Genomic DNA, 19651 nt, shown 5'->3' on the forward strand with positions numbered 1-19651 from the left:
TGTTGTTCTTCCACTATTGGAGATGAGAGTTTCCCTGGGAGGAAGCAGTGGCTAGCCACCACGTGCTCTAGGTTGAGACTCGAAGCTCTTTTGACCCTATGTCATAAGTGTGACCGGGCACTGTAAAAGACCTGGATGAGCTTGCCCCCGTAAATATTCACCAGTGAAGGTGATGGATATAGATCATGATTATGATCAAGCTTATGATGAGTATAACTCGAGTTGGGGATGCGTGACAGAGGGACAGTCCAATGGTTAGCTACCAGGACTTGTCGGGTTGGCTCTATAACCGACAGATGATATCATCAGCCACTAGGGACAGGCATTCATCATATGCATACTATATGAATTGCTTGAGATTGTCTATTTGACTGCATATTACTTGCTAATTGTCTAAATGCCTTAATTGTTCCTACTTGTATATTTCTTGTTTGATATAGTTGTGTTTTGCTACATTATACTCCTGCTGGTGGTTGGGAGGTCTGAAGGAATTGGAAAGGAAAGTACTAGTTAGACTGAAGAATCTTTAGTCAAATGCACTTTTATGGTTTAGCTTGTTTATAAGCTTTGATATTATCTGGAGGAAGTTCTAGGATTACCTTTGGCTTTCCTCTATTATTATGTATTATATATGTGGAAGTTGTTACCATGCTGGGGACCTCTGATTCTCACCCATGCAGATTTTGTGGTTTTCAGATGCAGGACGTGAGGTTTCCCGCTGAGGCATGCTGGAGACTTCTAGATTTGCGAAGATCCTTTGTTCTCGGGACTATGTTTTGGGTTATATGTTTTGCTTAGATACTTTTATCTCCATTAAATAATACAAACTGAGATGACTCCTCTTATGGGGGATTTTGGAGAATAGGTTTTATGTATTTGTGTCCCTTTGGGTTTCCTTTGGGGTTTCCTTATTTTATCATATGTATATATTGCTTTGCTCGGACCGGTTATCTTCGCAGCCAGATTTTGAGTCTTGATATTTCTGTTTTTGACAGTCCTCTGTAAATATATCATCTCGTGTTGGTTATCCTTGTTCGTTACGTTATCGATCGGAGTGTTGCGCTTTCGAGTTGCGATTTTTGTTTACCCCTTCTTCTATAAAGGCTCCTAGTTATAATCAATCATTCATACTACTATACGTACTAAATTTTTATTTTAGAGGTCGTAATACCTTGCCATCTCTGAATTATAACTTAAGCATAAAACTCTATATGGTAGGGTGTTACATGACAAAGACGTGTTTTTGTCTTTAAATGTTGTATGCAGGACTGAAAAATTCAATTACCCAAATATTAAGTTATTAAGGATGAAAATCATTACTAAAGTACTAATTGTAAGTACATATGGAAATTATAAATTTCTTGATGGAGAAAATTTTAACGTGTAGAAATTTATGAATGAGGTCAAAAATTCAGTTAAAAACTTTTACTTATATACTAAATAAAAATAAAATGGCTTATAAAAAAATAGACATAAACGTATATGTCACACGCAGTTTGTTTCTAGTAAATAGTTAGAATAAAAAAATTTGTGATTTCAATTAGTAGAGAAATCCTGAACAAAATATGCAAAGCGAATTCAAACGTGCTAATGAAAACTCTTGTACATAAATGGCAAATTACTAATTTTTTATATAAAGGTAATTTGCATAAGGTTGGAGTAAAGATCAATGGGTGCAAATGAATGAATGAATAAAGTTGAGACCTAAAACAGAGATCTGAGTGAATATGACAATAAATTAATACATAAAAACATAGGAAATTGAGTAGATAATAGTTCTAGAGAATGATATTTGAGAAAAAGAATTCAAAAACAGATACCGTATGCGTTCGTTGGAGAGAATAGAAATATTTATATTTCCTCTGATTAATGGAAGATTATAACTGTTTAAATTAAATTTAAAATTTGAGTGAAATTAAATATCTATTTATACCTAATTATCATATCCTAATCCCGTCTAAAAAGGAGGTGCAAATTTATTAGGTAAGTAGAAAAAAATTTTACATTTTAAATTAATTTATTCGGAAGAGGAAAAAATTTAAATAATATAGATAACAAAATTATAACTCAATTCCTATGAATACAAATTTAATTGTATTTGCAAAACAGTTCAGTATTTAAAATGCATTTACATAATGATGCTTATGGATCAACTTAAATTTTAAACTGATATAATGATAAAAAACTTAGCCTATTTTACTGAAACAAATAAGTTCCGTTACTAAGGTATGATCTTGAACTAATCCCAAATTGTGTGGGTTGAGTTTCACCTCAATAAATTACCCCTAGCTCCGACTAGTTTAGCCAAAATCGTAGCCTAAGTCAATCCCCATTCACTGCACATTCACACGGCGTCTGTTGGGGTTGCAACCCTACAACCCTCGCCGTGCCCTTGCGCCACAATCCCCGCTCGGTGTTTCCTCCTTTTCCTGATTGTTCATCATCGGCTTCAAGTTGGTTTCGCATGTCAAAGGTGAGTTTTTGTGTATTTTTAATTGAATTTTATTTATGGTTTTGCTCTATTGCTATGTTTCTGAATAATTTACCGGTGAACGTAAATTTTTTCTCTACTCGTAAGTATAAACTTTGAGTTGGGGTGGATTGGTACAAGTTTTGCTGCTGCTCTCTGGTGGCACTGTTCTTCTCGAGGGTGTCACATTGTTTCCCGTTTCAGTTATTTTGGGCGGCTCTGTTTCTTCTTGACATCGGTGTTCGGCTGCATTTGTGGTGAGAATTACATGCTCTTTTTACATTCAATTTTGTTAATTGTTGCACTATATGTTGATGTATTTCTAACCGTGCATATCCTGTTGACATCTTCATCTGCTCTGCTACTCGGATGCTATATTGGACTCTTGTGCATTCGTGCCACATTGGGCTGATCTGGGTGTGGCTTCAGCTTGTTATAGGAAAAGCTGCTAGTGGATTCTGGATAGCTATTAGGCAAGTTTAAATTTTTGTCTCAGCTTTACTTTTTTTCCTTTGTTATCTAATTTGTTTTTGTGCTTGTTGGAGTATGTTGCATTGAAGAACACAAAAATGAAAAAATACAGTAGTAGAAAACAAATAATTTTGTTGAATAAGAGAACATATTGTTGTTTGAGTTAAGGATTTAACTGTGCAAGATAACGTGAACGAATTTCTCTTTACATCAATAATTGAAACTAATTGTCTCCCTTGATTTTATTGATTTAATGGTAAAACGCACTTATTTTTTTATCTTTTAAACATGATATCTTTCTTTGAAATAAAAAATAAAACTCGTTTAAAATTCAATGTAACATGATAGAGAAAACTCTTTTAAAAAAACTAATTTAAAAACTCATTCTTGTTAAGTTCCTAGTGATTATGGTATTTGTTAGCAAATTTTGAGAAGTGGATACGAGCCAAATTTGGTAAAGATCTAGATTAGTAAGCCATTTAAAAAGTAACATTATAAAATAATAAAACTCAATAACAAGAGTGGAGTTCAAAAGATAATTAAAAAAAGGTATTCCCTGTATAAATTTACTTTTTAATAGATTGATTAATTCTCTTGTTCAAAAAATATTGGACCCTATGAAATTATCTAATTTGGCATTTTATAATATATCTGATAAGAGAAAATGTTCAAAAACTAGATATAATGAAAGCTTCCGGTTACAGTGTTGACACTATCAAAACTTATATCTAAAGCTTGTAGCAAGTATCATGGTTGTAGAACCACTCTAAATATGGTATTGAACATGTTGAAAACTTACGAAACCCCTCCTTTTTTATTCTTAAATATTTTTGCATTTCTTGAATTAAAATTATATCTAATAGGAATAAAATTCTGAAGAAAAATGTCTATTTAGATTTACAAGCATACTATAGTGGTGGTTGAATTCTCCATTCAAGTATTTTATCTTGTAATGTGAAACTCACTATTCTTTATGCTGCTATTTATTGTAACTTATTAGTACACAATTGATGTAGTTAACTGTTACTTATTGTAGTTAAATTATTGTTAGTAGAGTTACTAGGAACAATGAATGTGAAATCAATTAATCAGATTTAGGTACATGAATTTGTGCACTATTCATCAACTAATCGGATTGGAATAATTACAACTTGGAATATAATTATTTTGTATCAATGGATTATTTAGGATTTCATTTCATCTTAAAAGAAACAAAATCAGCATTGAAAAAATTAAGAGTCTACTTAACAGGCCTGCAAAAAGGTTAATTAGGGAGGAAAGACTTAAAATTGTTAAATTAATTCCATGTACCATGAATGTATCCAGAATGTATCAAAACCCAATTCAAATTCAAATAGTCTTATTATTATTGAATTTAGTGATATAAAGTTCTAACTAGGTTGTATTCATTGAAATGATCTCTTGCACAACTCAAATGCTATACTAATAAAGTACATGTTGGTCTATTTAATCACTTTCAACTTTCAAGTGACAACTATTGACTAATAATTGATGCTAATAAACCAAGGATCATGGAGTGCGAACATCTGAAAATTTTATATATACAACTTAAGTGGCTTGATGTTGTAATTTTGTATGCCTGTTATCATTTCTAATGTTTAAAAATAGGTGCAATGTACGTGTATCAACGTGTGTCTGAATTATTTCGTTGTTGGGCTAACTTGACCGATTACAAATTTCACTTGTCCTAGGTTTCCTTTCTTAGTTTTAATATACAACTTTCATGTGATTTTCTTTTTTATTTGTTGAATACAAACCTTTTCTTTAAGCATATACTTGAGCGGAGATGTTCTTGGATTTAAAATTCATTATTCTTTAAAGAAGCATGTGTTTGTGACTTGAATTTTTAATAAATGTAAGAAGTTAGAAATTGTGGTCAACATTATCTTAGAAGATTTACATTCCTCTGCTGAAAGGAAAAATGTTAGCTTTTTTAATAATATTATTTAAGCTTTTGTAAAATTTATAACTAACTAATAAATTTTGAAATATGAATTGGTGATGCTTGCCAATTCTTCACGATTCATGTGATTTCTAGTTTAACCATGTAAATTTTTTTTTACCTTGATGTTTGAACTTTAATCCCAGTTTATTATTGGTTTTTTGGTAGATTCGACTCTCTAATAAGTGTCATTAGTTTATGTGAAGGTTTGAAAAAATGCCTAAAAAACTGCGGTACAACTCTATCCCTGATGTCGGCACTGCTGACAAAACTCAGAATATTGTTGCTCAGACGTCCAAAAAAAATACTTCATTCCATCCACTGCGTATTGAAACACGGGTAGCTCCAGTAACTCAGAAAGCTGCCGGTGATGCTACCACACAACTCACAGAGACTGAAAATGGTGTTGAGCATGCCCAAATATTTTCGGAGGATGAAGATTATGATCCTGAGGCAGATGAGGTTGAGTCATGGGATGACTTTGTTGATAACTTATGTGCCAAAGAAGAAGCTGTAAGCCGTAACAAGCCCTATAAAATCAAGGATACGGATTATTGGAGTGTTGTAGTAAGCGGTAAAAATTTTTTCCTGCATCCTAGATTATTTAACTATAATTGGACGACAAAATTTTTAATCAATGACCACTCAACTAAACCTTGTAATTTGTTTCATAGATGGTGGCGTCACAAGAATGATGAATTTGAGCATCAGGGAGGCTATAGTACTTCCTCCTGGTAGACAAATCATTCTGGAGTTTAATACAGAGATGCAAGCAATCAGTCAGGCAGCAGGATTGTTAAGTGGGTTTCTAGGAAGTTTGGGAGCTGACTTTCAGCATTTTTCCATTAACGAAGACAGTTGGAAGACAATGGACAAAGCTCTGAAGGAACATGCATACGACACAATTAAGGTATCATATTAAATTTCGTAACTTTTTATGCTATGTAAAATTGAATCAAATTCCATAACTTTCCCTTTGTTAACGTTAATCACATTATTTATCAAATTTTTAGCGGACCTTTCTGTATGAGGAGGATGACCGCAGGAAAAGAAAAAAGGTAATGATTCAAAGGCTAGAAAAAATCTGGAAAGAAGCAAGAAATCACTTATATCATAAGTGTTATGACGAGCAAATGAGTTGGGAAGAAAATTTAAAGAAGAAACCCTCAAGAATAAATATACAGCAATGGAGATGGTTCGTTAACTATCGTTTGAAGGAATCTACTAAGGTAATTAACATTGGATTCATACTCCATTTAGTGTTGTAATTTTAAACATTTTGCATAATTGAATAAAACAATTGATTGAAAGTGATAGTTGTTAAAGGCCAAAAAACCAGTCAAATAAGTTTCTAACCGTAAAAAAAAAGGGATAATATTAAGGGGGAGCATTACTTTCTTGTTAGCCTTCTGCATGATTAACTGTATTTTTGTCTTTATTTATAAAAAAAGTGTAGACAAAATGCTCTAAATCGGTCGAAAGCAACTTTATACACATACTGGGGGCTCTAAGATAGCTGCCAGGCTAAGGGATGAAGAGGTAAATTTGTGTGTATTATCTTTCATACAAGTTTTTTTGGTTTGTGATATAATTTTGTAACATGTATGATTGTGTAAATATTTAATGTGGTTACAGGAGAAAAAATAGCAAAGGCGTATTGGTAGAGGAGAGATATTTATTATGACTCATAAAAAAAGGGATGGCTCGTATATGAATGATGATGCACGTGTTGTTGGGGTAAGTGTTGGCTAAGAATTATTTTTGCTCTATTCATGTTGCAAACTTCGACATGACAACAACCAAACTCTTGTATGTCTGTAGGAAGTGATTGCGAATATCGAGAGTCAAGATGGTTCTTCGAAGGAGATTTCACTTACTGATTCGCTTGCACAAGTTCTTGGAAAGGAGCATTCAGGACGAGTTTGGGGTTAGGTTTTGGACTATGTCCGACCGAAATTATTCATAACACGACCCAACAATCGAACTCTAGAGTGCAAATAGAGGAGTGTCAGAGGGGGATTACAATATTGAAGGCAGCCACAACAGAATAAAAGACAGAAATTACAGAATTAAAGGCAGTAGCAGCAAAACATAAGGTAGAGGCAGCAGAAGAAATGGAAAAGAGACAGACCATGGTGAATCTGGAGCAATGAGACACTTTGCCACCTAAAAGTGATGCACAGCTGAAGTATTTGGGGAATGGAGCACAATAGAGATCTTTTAACAATTAAATTTTTTCTTCTTTCCTTTATGAATAGTATACTTTGAGATCGAATTATTATCAACTATTTTATTTTGTCATATATTTGGATCATTTGGGATATTTTAGTACTGTGTTTTATGTCAAGTATGTTTTTTTTAATTATAATTGCAAATATAATCAGTTAAATTAGTACGGGACATTTTTAAATTAAAATATTTCATGAATGTTGATTGTCATATGAACACAAAATTCAAATAAAGTATTTGTTTTCTTAAAAAAAGTTATTGTTAGCTGTGGTTATTGTTGAATGTTGCAAAATTTAATTTTTTAAACAAAATTAAATAGCGGTGGTTATCTAACCGTCGAAAAACGTTTCTCAACCCAGCCCTGGAAAGTAGCAGCGGTTCCCAACTGCCGCAAAACGTATCCACCGGTAAAACGAGGTTCGGGTGCGGTTATTCCGATGGTAAAAAAAATCGCCGCTAAAGGTTTGCCGGTGCCTTTAGTTTCAGCGGTCACTTAACTATTGCTGTATGTTTAGTGGCGGTCAAAAAACCGCCGCTATCTGCCGGTCCTGTTGTAGTGATCTCTAATTCAACCAATTATTAGCACAATGCTGATTTAGAATATTATAGTATCAGTCTGACACATTCTCAATAGTAAAATAATGTGACAAAAACTTTATAAATGATATCTCTAATAAATTCTCCTTTAAACAGGAATTTTTTTTTAGTTTATTTGGGTTTTGTTTAGATTTTTTTATTTATCTTATATTATTTTTTTCTTTTAGAATTTATCAAAAATCAAACTCTAAACTTTTTGACATAAAATTTTGATACCATGTCATGATATTATTTTTTCCAAAAACTTAAGTTAATAAATCCGACGGTAAAATTGTGGCTAAATTTAAATGCAAAGTCCTTCTCTCTCTCTCTCTCTCTCTCTCTCTCTCTCTCTCTCTCTCTCTCTCCCTCTCCTCGTTTGGTCATTCCTCCGATGGCAACAGTCATTATAGCCATCACCGGAGCTTCTTGTCGATGCCGCCACCGCGCCTGGAGCACCTGCTGTCACCGCCGCTACACGTGCTTGTTAAATCTGCTGTTGTTACTGTCGTCCCCATCACATCTTCTGCCACGGTTGTTGTTCACGTCACTGTTACCGTCGCCTCTATCACCATGAGTCTCCACTACTACTATCATTAGATTAGTTTGTTGGTATTATTATTATATTTTTTCATATTATTTTGTGAGTTTAACATTTTGTTAGAGTTGTTGTTAAATCTTGTTAGTCTAGTTAAATTAAGAATTCAGTTTTAATTAATTGGAATAATGAGTTTTACCTATTCTTTTAAATTAGTTTTTCTTGTGAGTTTAACATTTTGTTAGAATATTGTTGCTAAAACGGTGGTTAAATTTGCTTAATGAAGTATGTTATTAGGAGTTGTTGTGTTACTTTAATGTAAGTAAAAATTAAATTGATGTCTCTTGTTAGTTTGGTTGAAATAAGAATTAGGTTTTAATTAGTTAGAGTAATGAGTTTTACCTATTATTTTAGGTTAGTTTTCGAATTAGTTTCAGCTTGTGATTTAATAAGTAATCCCTTTTATTAGGATGGTGCTATTTTTCTGAGCTCAATTGGAGTTTCTTTCTTTTGTTGTCTGTGCAGTAATATTTTAGGTTGGTTTTCTATCTCTGAATATAATAAATTATTTAAATTTTATGTTGGACTTACTTTTCCTAGGACAGAATTTTAGAACAGAAATGGGAGAAGGTCGCGTAGTGGCGCCTTCTCGAAACCCTTGTTTGCTGAAAAATTATATTGTTATAAAGGGTTGCGCTTTAGAACGGTTAGGTATTGAATGCCTGTGTGCTAATGATTTATGCCTATAGCTATTTCCTATGTATTTATTTCATTGATGTCACTGAATGAAGTAGAAGTTCTGCCGAATTATCATTTAAATTGTTTAAAACGTGTTTGATTTGTCAGAAAACGATAATTATATGTGGCGGGAGCTTCTAATTACAGGGGACACACTGCCAATTTTTCTAAAAACTTAAATAATTGCTGTTGTTCGTGGTGTTTTAGGGTGTGTGCTTTGATATGATTCCAAGTCATCGTCTATGGATGTATAAGAGGGATAACGATGGTCGGGACGCGTTTGTCGCTCATGTTTTCAGCATGGAACTATTTATGTTTGAAAGGGTTTTTAGATGCCCATGTCAAAAGTGTCGGCTGACTAAGTGGTCACGACTTACGGACATAACGCTTCACCTCTACCGTAACGGGTTTAAAGATGGGTATTGAATGTGGACAGAATACGAAAAAGTAGACGAGCAGCAGGTTAACCAGTTTGCCTTTAATTTGAATAGGTCCGGTGTTCAATCAACGAGGATACGGGAGGTGAGACACCTAAACATGGATGAAATGAGTTGGGAGATTAAGTAAGAGAGATACAACGAGATGGTATGTGAGGCAACATGTGTTAATGAATTGGAAGAGCTTGAAGAAGAGCCTAACCCGGAAGCAAAGAGGTTTTATCATCTATTAAAAGCTGTTGCAAAGCCTTTGTACGATGGGTCCATTCATTCGGAGTTGTCTGCGTGTGTTAGAATGATAAGTATTAAGTTAAAGTCAAATCATACCCACGAGTCTTTTGATAAGTGGGCGACCCTTTTACAGTGAACTGGTACCTATAAGGTCATTTGGCATTCTTCGAAACTACTACGAAGCATAGAAGCTAGTTTTAAAATTGGGTATAAATGCAGTGAAAATTGATTATTGTTTAAATGGTTATATACTGTACTACAATACAGATGCTAACCTTAATGAATGCAGATTCTGTAGATCACCGAGGTTCCAAATCGAGAGAGAACAGATTGGTAAATGTCGGTTAAAGATAATTCCTGTGAAACAGATGCATTACTTGTCCTTAATTCCGAGGTTGAAACGATTGTATGCATCGATGAGTTTGGCCCCGCACATGACCTGACATAGTAGCAACAAAAGAGATGATGAGATCATAACGCATCCGTCACACGAAGAAGTTTGGAAGCACTCTGACCGGATCTATTCTACATTTGCGAGCAAGTCTAGGAACGTTAGACTAGCTTTATGCTCTAAGGGATTCACACCCAATTTCAATTTTAGTAACGCGTACTCTTGTTGGCCTGTAGTCATGACACCTTATAACCTGAGTCTCGAAATGTGCATGAAGTCTTCCAGTCGCGTTCAGAAAATTTTCAACCAACATTTGGAAACTCCTAATGGAAATAAGTGAGTTCTTTAGGGAGTTATGTACTACAAAACTGAGGAAGAATGACCTCACAATGATGGACAAAAATATTTCCATCATACTTTGTATGTTAGAGAGGATATTCCCTTTTTTTTTTTTGACATCACAGAACATTTAACAGAAAACCTACTATACGAAGCAATACTATGTGGATCGGTCCAATTTTGATGGATGTATCCATGTGAGAGGATGGTTTATTCAAGCACATCGTGAAGAATAGAGCTCAGATTGACGACAGCATCTGCGAAGTATTTCTGGCCAAGAAAACTTTTGCATTTGGCTCTTTCTATTTTTAGTCTCATGTAGAACAAGAATTGCAAGGAACGATGAGAGGGAAGAATCCTCGTCAAGTGGAACAACATATCCAAATCTTTTGTCAGAAGGAGCTGCAATGGGTGCAGACAGTGACTACTAGTTAGAGTAGAAGGAGATCAACACCACACATCTGCATGTGAAGCTTAACTGTGAACAAGTTTCACCCTACCTCATGTGAGTTTTATAAATCTTCGTAAATATTGTAATCAGTAACATACTAGCTTCCTAATCTAATTAAAACTTTGTTGTCCTATTCTATCATACAGGTTATTTCGAGAGGCAAATCCGGAGACATCATTGACCAATTTTCTATGTTAGTTCCGAAAATACGTCGGTGTACAACTAACTACAAAACCGATTCGGAACTAGTTGCACTTAGTTGGGGGCCCATTGAATAAGGTAACTAGCTATCCGATCTATAATGTTAATGAATATCGGTTCCATACCTTACAAAGATCGATTAGAAAGAAAATAGATAACACCGGAGTTTGGGTTCGTGGAGATTCAGGCAGGATTCATTTTGATTGATTTAGTGTGTTGCACAACATAATTAAATTACAGTATTTCTATCGCACTACATACAAAGTGTGTGTGTTTAAATGGGAATTCTATGATCCAAATTTGTGACTGTTGAATTTAAAAACAAATATTAAAAATGATTATCAAACTTTATTAAAATTTTAATTAAATAGTTATTAAAATATTACCAATTGGTTGGTTAATGCATTTGATCAAGTGTGCAGGAAATAAGGTGAAACAAGTTGGCCCAAGGAACAAATATTTAAAGCCCATAAACAAATTCAGCCTTGTACAAAATTGATTCAAATTAGTGGTTGGACCTTGGTATTAAGAAAGAAAAGACAAGCCCAATCATAAGTCTAAGAATCAAGCTTGATGAATTAAAGTAAGAAACCCAAGAGACCAAGCTTCATACGGTCAACTCATCGTTGATAACTGAAACTCTAAATTCAATTCAATTTAATTTCCTTATGGCTTCCCCCAAAAGCTTCTCTATTCTCTCTCATTTCTCTCTTGCTTCGGTCATGCCACTTCATCTTCCAAGAAAAAATGAAAGAAAAGAGAAAGTACAGAGGGTATGTTGCTTTGAAAGGCAAAAAGATTGTTACCAAATCAAATCAAAGAAAAAAGGCTTCGAGCTAGTAGCTAGGCTCTCTTAGTCAAAGCACATCAAAAGTTTGTTTCCTCATTTATGCTTCACCGAGGAACTAAGAAGAAAGATTTAAGGTCTCATACATGGAAGAAGCAACAATGGAGAACGTGAAGCTGTCTTGGGTCAGAAGCTCATTAACGTTCAGAATTAAAATTTGGAGCCAAAGTCAAGCTCAATGGTCAAGATCGAAGAAGGTTGAAGAAAAAGGATGAGAGAGAAAAGGTGAGTATGCATACAATAGACTCGGTTCTCTATCTTCTCTCTGATGAAGCCACTGCTACTCTGATGTTGAAGAAGAAGAACTTTCAACCTTGGAAGCTTCACCCTTCTATATTAAGGATGAATGACCAAGGGTTAAAGTCAAGGAGAGTAAGTAAAAAGCACAGAGTTCACTCTCATAGCTACCCAAGCTGTTAGAGTTATTCTCCTTCATGTGGTTCAATTAGTATTTTCTTTTTCTCTATTTTGATCTATCTGAGTCTCATTGTAAAAGACAAAAGGTAGTGAGTTAAACAGTGAGAAAAAGCCATAAGATGTCTTAGAGGTTCTTTGTACAACTTTATGTTTTGTGTCATGATCTTGTGGAGATTTCCTTGCAATAAGTTGGGTTAGAACTTTGCTTTTGAAAGCTAGATTGAGGTCTAGTCAAGTTCAGATTGGGTTTAGAATCTGGATTTGTCCCAAATAGGATTGGGTAGATTGACTATCAGATTTCTATCGGTAAAAAAATTCACAAATATAATCGCGTTGTAAGTATAGTTTCTAAACCAACAGAGAATCCTTTCGTATAAAAGTTTTGGTTGTCACAAGTAACAAAACCCAATAAAATTTATAACTGAAGTATTGAAACCTCGGGTTGTCTTCTCAAGGAATTGCAGGGAGGCGTGTTTTATTATTGGTTATGGAAAACAATATTTTTGGGTTTTTGAAAGGTTTGAACAAGAGAAATAAATTGTAGGAATTAATAAATCAATATCTAAGAAAGCTTTTGGTAAGGTATGAAAATTAGAAGTCCTATCCTAGTTATCCTTATCAATTATGATGAGAATTGCTCGTTGCTCCTACTTAGTCAACCTCTAACTATGAAGGTAAGTCAAGTGGATAAATCAATATGAATCCTCAAGTCCTAGTCAATTCCCAAAGAAAGACTAGAGTTAGTGGAATTCAAGTCAATTAGCAACTTCTAATTATCAATCAACAAAAGAGTTTGATAACTCAAGAGTCTCTAATTACTCAACCAAAGCCAAGAATATAAAAAGCTAAATAAAAATCATATATCTGAAATACCTCAAATTACATTAATAAAAGAAATCAAATCTAACATGGAAAAGTTCATAAATTAAATTGGAAAAATAAATAAAAGGAACATTAAACCTGGAAATTGAGAAGTAGAAATCCTAATCCTAAAAGAAATCCTAAATTCTAAAAGAAATCCTAAATCCTAAAACCTAAAAGAGAGAAGAGAACCTCTCTCTCTAAAAACTACATTTAAAACCTAAAATTGTGAATATGAAAGTTGTGTCTGTATTGTATGAATGCATTCCCCCACTTTATAGCCTCTAATCTATATTTTTTGGGCCAAAAAATGGGTCAAAAACAGCCCAGAAATTTCCCCCAGCGATTTCTGGTACGTACAGGTCGCTGCAAAGTCACGCAGAAGCGTTGTCCATGCGTTCGCGCGGATTGAGTTTTTGCCAAGTCACGCGCCCACGTAATCCACGCATGCGCGTCGCCTGGCTTCGAAGCAGCTATGGCAAATTATATATCGTTGCGAAGCCCCGGATGTTAGCTTTCCAACGCAACTGAAACTGCCTTATTTGGACCTCTGTAGCTCAAGTTATGACTGTTTGAGTGTGAAGAGGTCAGGCTGACAACTTTGGCAATTCCTTCAGTTTCTTGTATTCCTTCCACTTTTGCATGCTTCCTTTCTATCCTTTGAGTCATTCCTGCCCTGTAATCTCTAAAATACTTAACACACATATCACAGCATCGAATGGTAATAAGAGGGGATTAATATTAGCAAATTTAAAGCCCAAAGAAGCATATTTTCAATCATAGCACAAAATCAGGAAGGAGAATGTAAAGCCATGCATTTTGTATGAATAAGTGTATGAAAGATTGATAAAATCCACTCAATTGAGCACAAGATAAACCGTAAAATAGCGGTTTATCATAGATCCTAGGGAAGAATTAGTGTTTGTAATCTTGAAAAAGAGATAGTGAAATTCTATCATAGTTATGATGGAGACTGAATGTAGGCTACATTGCACCAAGTAGCTGAACCATAATATACCTGATGTTACTTCTTCTCTACTTCAATTCTATTTTTGTTACTTAGGAGACAAAATGAAAATGTCTCTCAACTCCGTACAAGACAAAAGTAAAAATATCTCCTAAGTTCCAGTAAAAGTACTATATAGCAGAAAAAAAACTAAGATTCAACCCCCCCTTCTCTTAGTCACTAATAACCATCAGCGCCAAGGAACATGAAAACAGAAGGACTACGATATCACTGAACTAAATGTAACCAGAAAATATAGGCACTATGATCCTTTTATTCTACCTAAAAATGCACGTCAGGTATACTATTTATCTTATTCAGGTTCATACAAGTCTAGTTGGGTAGTTGTGGTTAAGACTAAGCTAAGAGGCCGCATTGAGTCTGATGATACATAGAGGATCAGGAACCTTATCAGATTGACGACCCAACTCCTTCAAAAATAGTGATTGATACCAGTGAACCGATCTCCGTTCGATCTGCTGTTATGAATGATGACATCATTGACCTTGGACTAGATGCCGATGCACTTCCAGTAGAGGACGACGATCTTCAAGAAGAAGAAGGGGTCAATGGCGATGAAGAAGAAGAAGAGTTCGATGATAATTAGGAAATGATATCGGAAGACGAGGATGGTGAACCAGAGGAAGAAGATGATAAATCTGATTCGGGTTAATATAGACATAATTTTGTAATATGTATTTTTTAAGAAATTTTGCGTATTTGTAATATATGTTTCAGTGAATATAAACATAATTCTATAAATGTAATATAGTTAGCATTATTTTAAATATTTCAGTTACTAGCATTCAATATTTGTAATTTAAATTTTTCGTATTTCATATTAAATTTAAAGCACTATTTCAATTGTTAATTATCAGGTAATATATATATATATATATATATATATATATATATATATATATATATATATATATATATATCATGAAACAAATAAGCACAAAAGTCAAAAAATTAAATAACTACATACAATGGTCATACAAATTAAAAGGTTTAATTATTCTATTAGTCTCTATATTTTTATCAAATATGTAATTAAGTCTCTATATTTTTTATTTTTAATTGGATCCCTACATTATTTTTAACTTTGTAATTTGGTCCTTTTCATATCAAGAATATTAAAATTAATAAAATATTTCTCCCAAAAACATGTGATCAAAGATCAAATTAAGTTCTTAGTTATAGATATTTTTAATTTGTAAAGAAATATTCAGTTAATTTTAACATTTTTTTACAATAAAAAAGATCTAATTATAAAATTAAAAATAGTGTAAGGATACAAATATAAAAAATATAAAAACTTAATTAAAAATTTAATAAAATTATAAGGATCAATAAATAGACAAAATATTAAAAATTTATTTTAAATTTAACCATTGATAAAAATGAATTTTTTTATTTTGTCTTTAAAAATTAAACCTGTTATATTAAGAAAACAATAAAATAGTATCCTGATTTTGGATACAGTATCCAAAATCTTTTACACTGTACTTGCATAATTGTTGAATAATATTTAGATGTTCATGTAAAATTATTCAAATAATAAATAAATGGAAGAAGGGAAATAAAGAAAAAAAATAGAGAGAAAAACGAAAACATTACATCATGCCTAAATGGACCACAGTCATCAACCTAAACCTATATGTGGTCCTAAAGAATTCTTAATTTGGGATAAAAATAAAAAAAAAATATTTTTTGCGTATCAAAAAATTTTGCAAGTAGGATTAGTTTGTAAGTTTTTGTCATAAAACCATTCATTCGTTCATTTTAAAAATGTAGGTGGATAAGAAAAGATAATATTAATTATTATATTTTTAATATTTTTTAAATAAAAATATTTTTTGAATTTGTTTAATTTTTATATAAATATTTTTTTATTTTTTTATCTTATATTATTTTTTATTTTTAAAATTTACTAAAAATTAAAATTTAAAATTTTTAAACATAAAATTTTAAAATTATGTCATAAAATTACTCATTTTAAAAATTTTAACTGATAAAAAAATATATTAATAATTATATTTCTAATAATTATGGCCACAAAATTAAGAGAATAAAAATTTAAAACAGACAAAAAAGAAAACATTACATCAAGCCTAAATATGGACCACACGTCATCAATCTAAACGACATTTTTTATGACAAGTCAGTAAACTTATTACTATATATGATCCTGTTTAATTAACACCTTAATTTTTAATCTGGTTTTAAAAATAAAAGTTTTAAGGTTTCACGTTTAATCAAAAAATTTTGCAAGTAGGATTATTTTGCAAGTTTCAGTTGCAAAATTCAAAGATAAATGCATCTTTTACAAGCACAAAGCAGTTTTACAAATCATGATCACACGGATGAAATAACAACACAAGACACCCTCCTGAACATACCATATTAACAACATATCAATACTCTCTATTTTTCCATTTGGCGTTTGCCATCAAGATAATAAACAAAGAGATTAATCCTTTTGGTGAATCAAATGTTGTATCTTATATTTGTTTTCTTCCTCAGGTTCTCAAAGGCTTATTATTCACTAAGGTCTCCGATAATTCATGAATATGAGCATAAATGAAAAAAAGATAATTATTAAAACATACAGTCTCATACTATTTTAATTGACTGAATTATACGTTGTTGAAAATACTTTTAGATGGAAAAAATTATCTATACTACTGTTAGACGAAGAGATTAGTATTTTACATGAACTAAGAAAATGATGATTTCATTTTTAAAAACAAAAATACACATCTTAAAAATAATAATAAATAAATTTCAGTAATTATATATGAATAAGAAAAGCTAAAGAACCAGTAAAACTTATTATTTTTTCTCATCACTTTTAATTATTAATTTAATTTTTTTAGTCTAATAATCTAATAATATATTTTTAACCTATATTTTTAAATATTGTTAACTAAAATAATAAATTCTACTAATCTTCTAATATTCTTTAATTCTATAAATAAACAAAGCTATTCTTAAATACATAAAAATGTATTCAACAATTACTGATTAAAAGTATCATTAAAATAAATATCTTATTATAAAGTATTATATTAAAATAATAATTAATATGATCATGGCATTATAAATAAATAAATTCTTTTAAAGTGTTAAGGTTTTTTTTTCTTTTTTTTTTAACTAATATACCGAGGGTGTATAAATCTAAGCTAACTGACAGAGAAAATTGAGTCAGGTCAACAGGTAGCGTGAAACTCGTGTTTCGATTTAATTGCATTGTTTATGTGTGTATATTATAGCTGGAGAAATTACTTGTCACATATATTGACGTAACGTGAAGAAACGACATAATTTATGCATGCTAGTTTGATATAATGGCATGAATTAATTGAACGCACGTTACACTTGTTACCATTCATATGTAAGAATAATAATCTAAATTGATTTACGAAAAATTTAGATAATACTCTTTTGTGTTTAACAAACTTTCGTGAATAAATTCTTAAGCTGGTCGTTAAAAAAATTTAGGTTAATGATTTTGTTTTTAATAAATTTTTATTTTTTTAAAATTTTAAAAATTATTCTCGTATAAAAATTGGTCTCTACGTTATTTTAAAAGGAGATTAATTTATTTTATAGTGATTTTTTTATTTAATTATTTTATAATAAAATTTATTAAAAATTTATTTATCTAACACACTTTGAAAATTTAATTGAAAATAACGAAAATCAATTTGTCTGGCAAGAGTAGTTCTCAAACATTTTTAAACAAAAAAAAATGTTGAAACCAAAATCTTAATCTAAAATAAATTAATTTATCTAATACACATTTAAAAAATTATTTAAAACTACAAAAATACCAATTTATCTTATAAAAATAACTTTTGAGACTTCTAAAATAATAAAAATTCTAAACTATCGAAGCTGAAGTTCGTTGAAAAGTAATTTGAGTTCTTACTCTTATATTTTTTATTCAATACTTTCGTATACATTCGGAAGATTATTTGACAGTCTAAAGTAGTACATCCTCCTTTAATATAGTGGTGATAGAATATTCAAAGATCCAATGTCGTTATTGAAGTTGTTTATGTGCTTCAAAAGATTCAGATACTACAAGAAATATTCTATTTATCGTTAAATTTATCGTTGAATTTTATATATAAATTCGATGGTTAATAATTTTATCGTCAGAAACAGAAATTTGATAATAAATTTTTACGGTAATTATTTATTATTTTAACCATCAATAAAATTGTCGCTAATAAACAATATTAAATTCGACGAAGCATAAATTCAGGCTTAATATCAAGTTTAGATCGATTAAAAAGCGTTTATTCCAACACTCTTTGATTTAAAGATTGAGTGGCTGAATTATAAGAAACAAAGGAAGAAAATAGATTGGCCCATATCCAAATACAAACCCAAATAGTAGTCCATATCCAAAATTCACTTTCTTGAACTTGAATTTCATTTTATTTGAATCTATTCTCTTTATATCTATGAATCTAAAACTTTCTCTTCTCTCTCTTCTTTTTTTTTTTTAAGAAAAAATCATTGATTGAAAAAAGATAAAAAATTAGACTTGAAAAAAAAATCATAATTATCTCAAAAAATTTTTGTAAGTATTTCTGTTTTATTGTCATAATTCTGAGAGGATTCTCCTTTAAGTTAGGTTAGTATTTTGCTGTTGAAAAGTTAGCGTAAGTTCCTAGTCAAGTCTAATTTGAGTTAGAAACTGAATTTGTCCCAAATAGAATTGGTTAAAATTTTATGGAAAATTGGTGAATGCAATTCTGTTGAAAAATAGTGAAATTCTGCCACTATTGTAATAGAGACTGAATGTAAACTACGTTGCACTGAGTAACTGAATCAAGATATATATGTGTATTATTATCCTTTCTCTTCTCTGTTTCTATCTGCTTTAAAGGGGACGAAACAGAAGTATCTCCTGATTTTACTATCTAGCGAAACTTCTTTATAACACTCCTTACACGTTACTTAATTTTGGCTCCTACCACTTCAAGAGACAAAACTAGAGTCTCTCCTGTTTTCTACTTAAAGTATATCAACTAAACTCAAGGTTGAAAGCAAAACAAAAAGGAGGCTAATATTCAACTCCCATTCTCCTTGTCACGGATAACCATCATAGTTGATTTGGCTTCAAAATTTACTTCAAGTGTTGCGAGTTCAAGCATCAATTACTCCAATAATCTTCTGTGATAACACAAGTGTTGTTTTGTTGATAGCAAACTCATTTTTTATAGTTGAACAAAATACTGAGTTAGATTTTCACTTTGTAAGAGAAAGAGTAAACTGAAATAAGTTTGAAGTTATTCATATTCCAGTAGCAAATTAAATTGCTTACATATTTAAAAAACTAGTGTTCCTTGATTTTTTTTGAAAAATATCGACACAAACTTCTCACTACACTGATCACAGCACGTATTTGGTAGTGCTAATTAATTGATAATATGATATATATAAAAATTGTTAAAACAACCCCAAATTG

Source organism: Arachis hypogaea, chromosome 1, assembly GCF_003086295.3.
Source record: "Arachis hypogaea cultivar Tifrunner chromosome 1, arahy.Tifrunner.gnm2.J5K5, whole genome shotgun sequence".
Classification (NCBI taxonomy): domain Eukaryota; kingdom Viridiplantae; phylum Streptophyta; class Magnoliopsida; order Fabales; family Fabaceae; genus Arachis; species Arachis hypogaea.